At 43.9% G+C, this 11,041-nt stretch overlaps 1 long non-coding RNA gene across 1 annotated transcript in view; it reads right to left on the bottom strand.

Moving 5' to 3' along the window:
• Window positions 1–1,086: 1,086 nt before the first annotated feature.
• The window catches only part of LOC141059865 (uncharacterized), a 138,763-nt gene continuing 128,808 nt past the window's right edge, over window positions 1,087–11,041 (bottom strand). Inside the window, exon 5 of the long non-coding RNA XR_012222616.1 lies at window positions 1,087–1,617. This is a non-coding gene — a long non-coding RNA (uncharacterized lncRNA). The remainder of the gene's footprint in view (window positions 1,618–11,041) is intronic.

The following is an 11,041-nucleotide window of genomic DNA, read 5'->3' as shown; positions in this document are numbered from 1 at the left end:
GATCCGTTTTTTTTGTCCCATAGACTTCCATTACGGTTACCGCGGATCCGTCAAAAAAACGGATCCGTTTTTAAAAAAACGGATCCGTTTGCATCAGTTTCCGTCAAAAAAACGGAAACGGATCCGTTTGGCGGACACAAAAACGGAAGTGTGAAACAGGCCTAAGAGGAGACTTTGTGCAGCAGGCCTTCATGGTAAAATAGCTGCTAGGAAACCATTGCTAAGGACAGGCAACAAGCAGAAGAGACTTGTTTGGGCTAAAGAACACAAGGAATGGACATTAGACCAGTGGAAATCTGTGCTTTGGTCTGATGAGTCCAAATTTGAGATCTTTTGTTCCAACCTCCGTGTCTTTGTGCGACGCAGAAAAGGTGAACGGATGGACTCTACATGCCTGGCTCCCACCGTGAAGCATGGAGGAGGAGGTGTGATGGTGTGGGGGTGCTTTGCTGGTGACACTGTTGGGGATTTATTAAAAATTGAAGGCATACAGAACCAGCATGACTACCACAGCATTTTGCAGCGGCATGCTATTCCATCCGGTTTGCGTTTAGTTGGACCATCATTTATTTTCAACAGGACAATGACCCCAAACACACCTCCAGGCTGTGTAAGGGCTATTTGACCAAGAAGGAGCGTGATGGGGTGCTACGCCAGATGACCTGGCCTCCACAGTCACCAGACCTGAACCCAATCGAGATGGTTTGGGGTGAGCTGGACCGCAGAGTGAAGGCAAAAGGGCCAACAAGTGCTAAGCATCTCTGGGAACTCCTTCAAGACTGTTGGAAGACCATTTCTGGTGACAACCTATCAAGAGAATGCCAAGTGTGCAAAGCGGTAATCAAAGCAAAAGGTGACTACTTTGAAGAATCTAGAATATAAGACATATTTTCAGTTGTTTCACACTTTTTTGTTAATTATATAATTCCACATGTGTTAATTCATAGTTTTGGTGCCTTCAGAGGGAATCTACAATTTTCATAGTCATGAAAATAAAGAAAACTCTTTGAATGAGAAGATGTGTCCAAACTGTATATATAATCAATCAATCCAGAAAGCAGGAACAGCACACAGGTTTTTCAGGGTTAAATGAGAGCTGTTTATTTAGCCCAGAAGTGCAAAGTTTCGGTTCAAGTGGCAAACCTTTTTCAAATATATATTACCTGAAGTGAGCGCAGCTCCTCTACTACGGCTTTCTATAAAATGATAGCTGCGCCCTGAGATTTAGCTCATCACTACTATTTTTCAGTTTTTTTCCTCCCTTTTTTTTTCCAAGAGCCATAGCTTTATTTTTGTGACATGGATATTTGAGGCTTTGCTTTATGGCGGGACAAGTTGAGACTTTCACTGATGCCATTCATTTTACCATTTAGCTTACTAAAAAAGGGGATAAAACAAATGCGGTTAACCCCTGGTAAAAAAGGCATATTTTTTTTTTTTTTTTTTTTATATATATACTGGAGGCAGGATTGAAAGATGTTACAAGGGGATCTGATAGGCACCAGAATCTTTGACTGATGTGATCATTGTGCTGTCAAATAATATATATAAATCTCCATTGTAGAGCTTTCCAAAACTTGTTTGCTTTTCCATATTCATGTTCAGTCATCCTTGTTTCTAGAAATGTCAAATGAATAGCTGTAATTAGACGCTTTGGAAGGATAAATCAATAATTACTAATCACACAGTGAAAGAGGCATCAGACATTAGTTATTTACAGTAGCTAAGTTATGGGTTGTATCCCTGCCCCAAGTAACAATGTAATCATTGCCTCCTACACCCTTACTAAATAAAGGAGGTGGACTCTGACAGGGAGAGGTACCAGACATGTGACTGCTGATCCATCGTAGTGAGAACATGCAAAATCCATCTCAACAGAAAATAAATTGTAAGAGCCATCTGTCTTGGCTTTATGAATATAAAGCTCCTTTTTGGCTCGGCCATGTTGATTCTCTGGAAACGTTAAGACAATGTCATGTTGTATTGTCTGGGACCTTCACATCATGTTCCAGCCAACTTGCCTCTGGCCATCAGAGATCCACAAGAGGGAGATTTATTTCCTTCCTCTGTACACCCAGCAAATGTTTTAATTGCCAGTGTCTGCTCCGGGGGATAATGGCCTTCCCAGCAGCAATTATTTGGTCCGTCAGCCAGTGCAGATCACAAGTGTTCTCCTCTTGGCTCCCACTTGTCTTTAAATCATTTTTGCACCACACAAAGGCCATGTTCTCCAGCTGCCAAAACTTCACAACTTGCCTGACTGCACTGTGGCATTTAGATAATTAGAAAGCTGGATGGAATTCAGGATAAAAGATTGCAGCAAAATAAGATGCCATTATATCCCAGTTCACAGCAGAAAGCACAATTATGTACCACAGATACAAGGTCAAGACCATCAGGAACACATTCGGGAATAGGTGAGTGTGCACTCAAATAGAGGCTTTTGGCTATGTGCACACGTTGCGGATTCCACGCGGAAACGCAGGTAAAATGACCTGCGGTTTTCCTGTGGTTTGGTCTGCGGTTTCACACCTCTACTATGGTAAAGGTATGAAACCGCTGTGGAAACCGCCCAAACAATTGACATGCTGCGGTTTGTAAACCGCGCAAAAATCCGCACCGTCAGCATAGGTTTCATTGTACTGTACATGGTCAGCGGAACTGCTGCGTTTCCGCAGGGCCAAAACCGCTGCGGAAACGCAGCAGAATCCGCACCGTGTGCACACAGCCTTACTCTTGGCATAGGTACAAGAATATATATAACTACTATAATACTGCAAAAAAGAAGGAACAAAGATCAGCTCACCGCCTCTCCAGTCCCACCGCGCGGATCACGCAGTGCTGCAAGTAGTGTGAAGCTGAAGCAGAAGTCCAGTGAGGGTGATATCCATAAAAATAACTTTTATTCCATTTTCATTAAAAGCACAAGTCCAAAATCCATCTTTATATCCAGATTCTCTGGATATAAAAAAGGATTTTGGACTTATGTGCTTTTAATGAAAATGGAATAAAAGTTTTATTTTTATGAATATCACCCTCCCTGGACTTCTGCTTCACCTACTATAATACTGCCCCCATGTACAAGAGTATACAGGTGCTTCACACAAAATGAATATCTATTTATTCCAGTTCTTCAATACAACAAAGTGAAACTTACATATTACAGAGTGATGTATTTGTAACGTTTGATTCTGTTGATTATGGCTTACAGCCAATGAAAACCCAAAAGTCATTATCTCAGTAAATTAGAATACTTGAAAAATGATTTTAAAATCCGAAATGTTGGCCTACTGAAATGTATGTTCAGTAAATGCACTCAATACTTGGTTGGGGCTCCTTCTGCATCAATTACTGCATCAATGTGGCGTGGCATGGAGGCGATCAGCCTGTTGCACTGCTGAGATGTTATGGAAGCCCAGGTTGCTTTGATAGCAGCCTTCAGCTCGTCTGCATTGTTGGGTCTGATGTCTCATCTCCCTCTTGACAATTACCCCCCGCCCCGAGGAAACCCACATGAAACGCACGTTGGGGCTGCCTTTTTGCTGTGCTCTCACAAGGGTTACTATGGGTAAGATGACCGCATCATGACCTAATCCCTTATCTATCGTTCTCATTTATGTGGTTTATTTTTGCTGCCTTATATATTCTGTGTACTGGGTTAATTTAAGTTACATAATTTTTTTTTTTTTTTTTACCCTTTTGGATACCACGTGATGTGTAGATTGTACCTAATATTACAATGAGATCTCTTAATAGGTCACTACTGTGTGACGCCATCTGCTATCCCTAGGTCTATTTGCTTATATTATGGATATTTGACTCCTGTAATACCCTGTCCATAGGGATACTAGGTCAATCCGACTTACCCATGCCCTATGATCTTCTGTGTGAAATTGCATATTTGTGACATCCTGTGCCATCACCTTTTTTGTTGTACTTTTTACTCCCTACATTTGCATGATCATGTTTTTGTAATTTTTTTTCTGTGAAATAAATTGTTAAATTTTTATATGAATGGTTTTTGAATTTTTTTTTTTTTTTTTTTTTACTCCAAGTCAGTTAGTTATAGGGTTCATATATTGTGGAGTGTCCTTTACTATTTATCACTTGTTTGGCTACCTTTTTCAATTGCTCTAAATGCTTATTTTATTTTCTTAAGATGTGTATTTGGATACTTTTGATTATTCTCCAACCACATATAGTGCAGTGGGGTTGGTGCAGTGTGACAGGCAGGGGACCACAGGAAAGTTCAAAGCAAATGTCTTTTAATGTCCAAAAAATTCACAAAAGAAACAGCACACGGAAATCCTCTGGATCGCAGCCGGGCATCAACAGTCCTACGTCAGAGACCGTTTGCCGTGGACGACTGCACCACCGTATCACGTTGAGGGGTGCCAGGCCTTTTGGCTGTTCTTGGCTCAATGTTACTTCACACAGGCTGTTTTTCAGAGCCACCTACTCTGCAAGTTTGCAAACCCAGGCTGACACACCCAACCCTTTTACTGCATGGTTTTTAACTGGAATCTGTGGCCATGGACCACTTGTAAGACCCAGAGTATACCAGAAAAAACCCCTAAAAAATACCTTTTAATTCAATGATTAAAAAAGACACGCAAATGTGAAATTACTGGATACCAGGGGGGTCAAGAGTCAGAACAACATAGTTGCATAATCCGTATTGCAAATATAAATATACATATCAGAAGGGGAAAAAAGGGCTAACATGCCCTAATACAGCCCTTCCTGACTGCGGAGGTTGGCACCCTAGTTGTAGACGACATGGCGCCCCCGCTCAACGTCGGCGTCCTTACTAACGCCCTAGACCACCCTACGTATACAAAAAGGGACACAAAGAAAAAAACACACAACTATGATACCGAAAAGACAATTTAAAAAAGTGCTATAGTGCAGTAAGCTTATCTCGTAGTACACCCCCCAACAATGAAATCTTATCTCTGAGTCAAGCAAGGGGATAAAAAATGCAGCTTTATGACACTTATCTCGTAGTCAAAAAATACTGACATGCTGCTAAAGGTGCTGTTACACTTAGCGATGCACCAGCGATATAACGCGGTCAGGATCGCTGGTGCATCGCTAAGTGGTCGCTAGTGAGCTGCCACACAGGCAGATCTCACCAGTGACATAGCAGGGGTCGCTACTTACCTGTCAGGCAAGGCGATTCTGACGTCCTCCCGCCCGGCTCCACAGCAGGAAACCCAGCAGGAAGCTGACGACGAGAAACGGCCCAGGACGTTCTCTCGCGATCAGCGATAACCAGCAGTGGAGCCGTTGGTGGTAAGTATCAGACATGGCGATATCGCTAGCAATATGGCTGCTACGTCACAAAACCAGTGACGTTACAGCGATATTGCTTAGTGTAACAGGCCCTTAATAGGCAGACCACTGGGTAAATACCCCCTTAAAAAAATTCAAAAAAAAGTCTACAGTGAAGTAAACTAGATATACAATAAGCACCTATAGAAAATGTCCAAAACTCAGGGTAACCCTGGAGTTAATTTAAAAACACACTGCACATTTAAATGACAGAAAAAAGCAATGAAAATGCATTCCACATGAAACGTCTGTTGCATAGAGACCAGGGTATAAAATAACCCTATGTAACAAAAATCAAGACGGAGGTATAATAACCTTGTATAATAGGAGGATAAATCCACTTCAGCAGGTGGTAACGGGTACAAAAAATTGCTCACAGAAATTGCATACAATATGCGATCCTCCTTGCAGCAACATTGCTACTTAGTAAAACACCATCTCGTGAGGCTAACAAAGATACCTCAATAATGATTAATCATGTGGTATAGCGGTCTGCCAAATATAATGTGCAAAAAAAAAATACTTAGCCATTGGTGACAGCAGAGCCCGACGCGTTTCCCCCTCTAAGTTAGTGAGGGTTCATTGGGGTCTCATTGCCCCTGGCCGAGAGACAAATGCAGTGTGTGGCTTGCTCCAGGCGCGTCCGGCGCCATTGTTTGAAGATTCAGCGCCGATATGGACCACCCACTTCTGGTCTATTTTTTCTCAGAATCGATTCAGAATGGAACGCAGTCTGCGTTCCACAGGGCCGGAAATGTGTCATAAAAGGGAGGGACAAAGGGTACTGAGTGATGCTGGTAAGAGAGGAACATGCCAGCAGGACATCAGAATAAAGCACCCATCTACTGAGGAGCACAAAAATCACATCATGTGTTCCATAATAAGAACATGGCTAGGTTGCTGAGCAATGTAACATATCTTATCGTAAACTCAACAAAGCAAATTAGATTTCCTGTGGATAGCGACTTTAATAACATATCACATACTCAAACAGAAAATATCTTGGATTATTTTACCAGCTCCAAATGCGAAACATATCTGAAAAGTGTGAAAAATGCACTCTTCCATTTACCATACCCCATATGTAAATTCCAAGAAAAGAGACATAGCGCAAGGAGATGGTATTTTAATATATATTGACACAATCGTCATGAAGCTCACAACGAGCCATAGAAATATGTTGGAACTGTACGGGACCACAGAGATCATAAGTAGCTAGTAAAATGTAATTGTTCATTTAAACCTTTAGGGCTCTGTGATTCGAGCCAGAAGATCCAGCGTGTTTCTCGCTGTAAGATCTTCCTGTCCCAGTCTCCCTGTGGCCTGAACTCTCTCAATCACAAGAAAAGAAATTTGTTTCACATCACCCCCATGCACCTGATTGACATGACGTGCAAGGGGGGGGTATCTCTACAATGTCTGATATATCCCAGATGTTCACCTATACGGACTCAACTCACGCTTAGTTTTCCCCACGTAGTCAAGGGGACAGGAGCAGGTACACAGATACATAACTCCTGCCGTTTCGCAGTTGGCGAACGATTTCATATTGTACGTCCTTTTGGTTTATGCACTGCAGAATGTTTGTGAAGGACAAATACATTTACAAAAACTGCAGTGTCCACACCTAAATGTGCCAATTGCGCTTTTCTGTAGCCATGTTCCCTCTTTCTTACAGGGTTCCAGGTGGCTCCTTACTACCCGGTCTTTGACTTGCCCTTCCTGTACGTGACTGAGGGTTTGGGGGTAATATAGTTGCGTGTATCTTGATCCGTTTTGAGAAATCGCCCAGTATCTTTTAAGTATGTCCAAGACTTTATCAGACTAGTCGTCAAAAGTGCCTATCGGCCTGGTTAAATCGTTTGGGTCCTCCTTCTCTCTCGGGACTAGAAGAGATGCCCTACTCACTTGTTTAGCATGTCTATAGGCAGGTTCAGTGACTTTTGTGGGATACCCCCTGTTCCTAAATCTCCCCCACAAATCTCTAGACTGACTCAAAATCACCCCAGTCTGAGCAGTTCCTTCTGACTCTAAGGAACTGCCCCCTCTGGATCCCTTGTTTCAAGGGGGGGGGGGGTAACTCTCCCACTAAACATGATCAATGGTTAAGGTAGGTTTCCGACATAAACAAGTTTTCAAAGAGCCTTCCCTGGAAATAGAAATACTCATATCCAGGAAATCTGGTCTCCCCCCCCCCCCCCACCCCACCCACCTCATATGTGGAAAAAAGACCCATCTCATTCTTGTTTAGGGTATCCACAAAAGACCAAAACTATTCTCCACTCCCTGCCCAAAGGACGAGGATGTCGTCAATATAGCATCCCCAGAATAAAATCCTCGGGGACCAGACGACATCCTCGTCCCCAAAAACAATAGGGTCCTCCCACCAGCCCAGGAGCAAATTAGCATAAGTGGGGGCACAAGGGCTCCCCATAGCTGTGCCCCTGAGTTGGTGGTAGTACTTGCCATTAAACAGAAAATAGTTATGGCATAGAACGAACTCGAGTTACAACGATAAAGTATTATGTGCTCCAAAATGTACACCCCTCCCCTTAAGAAAATGTTTGACCACTTTCAGACCTTCAGTGTGCCTGATACTGCTGTACAATGCTTCAACATCAATAGAGGCCAATATAGTACCTGGGTCCACTGTTTCTCCTTCAAGTTTAAGGCTGTCCATTGTATCCCTAAGATACGAGGGAAGAGAGAGCACTAAAGGTCTCAACAGTTTGTCCAAATAGACACTCGAGTTGTGACAGGGCATCAATTTCTGATATGATTGGTCTACCCTTTAAGCCAGAGAGTAGAATGTCGCCATCAATGGCCATTTCGGTAGTAAATAATTAAATTCATTTTTAGAGATATATTTTGAATCCAGTGCACGTTTTTACACAGCCTGAGGCTATAGTCCATGGTAGGGTCCCCCTTTAGTATCTCATAAGTGGATCTATCAGACAGAATAGTTAAGCACATCTGAACATATTTATCTCTTAAGCCCCCGTTACACATAGCGATATCGCTAGCAATATCGCTGTAATGTCACCGACTGTGACGTTATAGCGATATTACTAGCGATATCGCTATGTGTGATACTTACCTCCAACCGGCTCCCCCGCTGCTCATCGCTGGTTGCGCGAGAACGGCCTGGATCATTTCTCGTCGGCCACTTCCTGCTGGGCTTCCTGTGGCGCTGACGAGCGACGCATGGACGCGGGCGAGAGGACGTCAGGATCGCTGCGTCTGATAGGTAAGTAGCAACCCCCGACCCCAGCGATGTCGCTGGTGAGATCTGCCTGTGTGGCAGCTCACTAGCGACCACTTAGCGATGCACCAGCGATCCATATTGTTGTCGGGATCGCTAGTGCATCGCTAAGTGTAACGGTACCTGTTATGATTGAGTCACCGTAGGAGGCAAAAACAGAAATGCTAGCTAAGTCCAGAAAACCAGAGAGGTTGGCAGCTATCGGATTGCAGACCCCTGATCCTATCACAACAACTAACAGTAGCCGTGGGGAGTTCCTACGATGCCCTAGACCCCTCGATCACAGCCGGAGAATTAAATAGGCCTAAAGAAAGAAAGGGGAAATCTAAACTGCCCCAGAGCAGACCCCAAAGCAATAGGCAGCCCCCAACATATAATGACGGTGAAGCAAGATGAAAACACTAACACAGACAGAAAGATAGACTGAGCAAAGACGGGGCCCAAGCTAACTAGATTGGAAAGGACAGGAAGGCTGCTGTCTGCAATCCGTGAAAAACCCTATGAAAATAAGAGCCAACAGACTGACAGTGAAAAAGGCCCTGAAGACGCTAGGCTTCAAAAAAGCTATGTCAGTACTCAGGAATATTCTGAAGACAGAGGAACTGGCAAAAGGAGATTCAGCTCATCCCAGCAGGGAATGGCAGAATCCAGAAAAGCAAGGAAAACAAAAACAAAACACAAAAGCTAACAGGCAAAGCAGAAAACTTAGCTTTAGAGGAGCAGGAATCAGACTGGTGTCCTAGAAGTCCACAGAGAAATCACCCACAGGGCAGAAGGGCGTCGGCAGCCTTATATCCAGTCAATGACTCCACTCAGCCAGTCATCCTCATTAGGCTCAGGTGCCTGATAATCAGGCTCATTACCTTCCTTTACCAGAATAGGGAGTTCACCAGACCTCAGTGACGAAGGGGAAAATGAACTCGCAACAGTACCTCCCCCTTGAGGAGGGGTCACCGAACCCTCAACCACGCCACCAGGGCGATCAGGGTGAGCCCGATGAAAGGCACGCACCAATCTTTTGGCATGAATATCAGAGGCAGAGACCCAGGAATTATCCTCCTGACCATAACTCTTCCACTTAACCAAATACTGGAGTCTCCGTCTAGCCAGACGGGAATCCAGTATTTTCTCTACCTCATATTCCATGTTACCTTCAACCAATACAGGGTCTGGAGGTGCCACCCCAGGAACAACTGGTTCAACAAACCTCGTCAACAAGGACTTATGGAACACATTATTGATTTTAAATGTGACAGGAAGAGCCAAACGAAAAGAGACCGGATTAATAATCTCCAAAATCTTGTAAGGTCCAATAAATCTAGGCTTAAACTTAGGAGAAGCCACCTTCATAGCAATATTTTTTGATGATAACCACACCATATCACCAATCTTAAACTGGGGACCAATGGTCCTATGTCGATTGGAAAACCGCTGGGCCTTTTCCTGGGAGAGAGAGAACTTATCCACCACTTGGTCCCAGATCTGGTGCATTCTCCACCACAGTGTCAACACCTGGGCAGGCAGAAGGCTCCACCTGCCCTGAAGAAAATCGAGGATGAAACCCAAAGTTACAAAAAAAAGGTGACATCAAAGTGGCAGAACTAGCTCTATTATTTAAAGCAAATTCGGCCAAGGGCAAAAATGAAACCCAATCATCCTGATCAGCGGAAATAAAACATCTCAAATACGACTCCAAGGTCTGGTTTGTTCTCTCTGTCTGCCCATTGGTCTGAGGGTGAAAAGCAGAGGAGAAGGACAACTAAATTCCCAGCATGGAACAGAAAGTCCTCCAAAATCTAGACACAAACTGAACTCCTCTGTCAGATACAATGTTCTCAGGAATCCCGTGTAAGCGAACCACCTGTTGCAAAAACAGGGGCACCAACTCAGAGGAAGATGGCAACTTAGGGAGTGATACAAGATGAACCATCTTAGAGAACCTATCACAAATCACTCAAATAACAGTCATTCTTTGAGAGACCGGCATATCAGAGATGAAATCCAGTGAAATATGGGTCCATGGCCTCCTGGGGACCGGCAAAGGCATCAACAACCCACTAGAGCGAGAACAAGATTTAGACCGGGAGCAAGTCCCACGGGACTGCACAAAATTCCTGACATCATGAGACAAGGTGGGCCACCAAAAAGAGCGACTCACCAGATCTCTAGTACCAAAAATACCTGGATGACCAACCAATGCAGAGCAATGAACTTCAGACATCACTCTCTTCTTCCCCTGGTCAGGAACATACAACTTTTCACTGGGACAACGCTCAGGTTTGTCCTCCTGGAACTCTTGCAGAGCAAGTCTCAAATCGGGCGAGATTGCAGAAAGAACTACCCCTTCGCCTAAGATGGTAGCAGGCTTGGTCACCACAGGAGAATCGGCAAAGAAACTCCTAGAGAGGGCGTCTGCCTTGACATTCTTAGTTCCAGGAAGAAAAT

The sequence above is a fragment of the Dendrobates tinctorius genome, unplaced genomic scaffold, assembly GCF_039654945.1.
Source record: "Dendrobates tinctorius isolate UK_male_01 unplaced genomic scaffold, ASM3965494v1 ptg000231l, whole genome shotgun sequence".
NCBI lineage: Eukaryota > Metazoa > Chordata > Amphibia > Anura > Dendrobatidae > Dendrobates > Dendrobates tinctorius.
Note: the sequence above shows the minus strand (reverse complement) of the source record. Positions and strands in the feature narration are given on the sequence as shown.